We start from the raw sequence: 517 nt of genomic DNA, 5'->3' as shown, positions 1-517 counted from the left end.
CTGTTGGTCATCGTCTACCATGGGACTGCATCTCCTTACGGTGTCCACTGCCTGTGGACTAGACCTAAGGTCAAAGGCTCGGGGTGTGGTCCCCTAAGAAAACCACCTGCTTCAGTCTGGGCACCCGGGCAGTATCACAGCCCTCTCGCAAATAAATGAAATGGAACATTCAGCTGACAATTATATTCTCGTTCATACTAGAAACAATTCAATTTGCATTATTATTATTATTATTATTATTTACCATATCGCTAATTCACCCCCTTTTATCCCCAATTTGTGTAACCTTACTTTTCAACTTATGCAGCAGCTCGCTCTTGGTGGAAAATCCGTCAGGGAGTACCAGCTCCCTCAAGATTACAGGTACACCTTGCTGACGAGTGCCAAGTATCACGAAACTCGGGTCTAGGGTTTCCTGTTGACCACCTCCAACCACCATCTTATCTCATAATAGATCACTATTGGGTGGGGCACTAAATCACAATACAAACCCATATCATATACTTGACTGAATTAT

The sequence above is a fragment of the Schistosoma mansoni genome, assembly GCF_000237925.1.
Source record: "Schistosoma mansoni, WGS project CABG00000000 data, supercontig 0156, strain Puerto Rico, whole genome shotgun sequence".
NCBI classification, from domain to species: domain Eukaryota; kingdom Metazoa; phylum Platyhelminthes; class Trematoda; order Strigeidida; family Schistosomatidae; genus Schistosoma; species Schistosoma mansoni.
The sequence above is the reverse complement of the archived record's forward strand: the minus strand, read 5'-3'. Positions refer to the sequence as shown.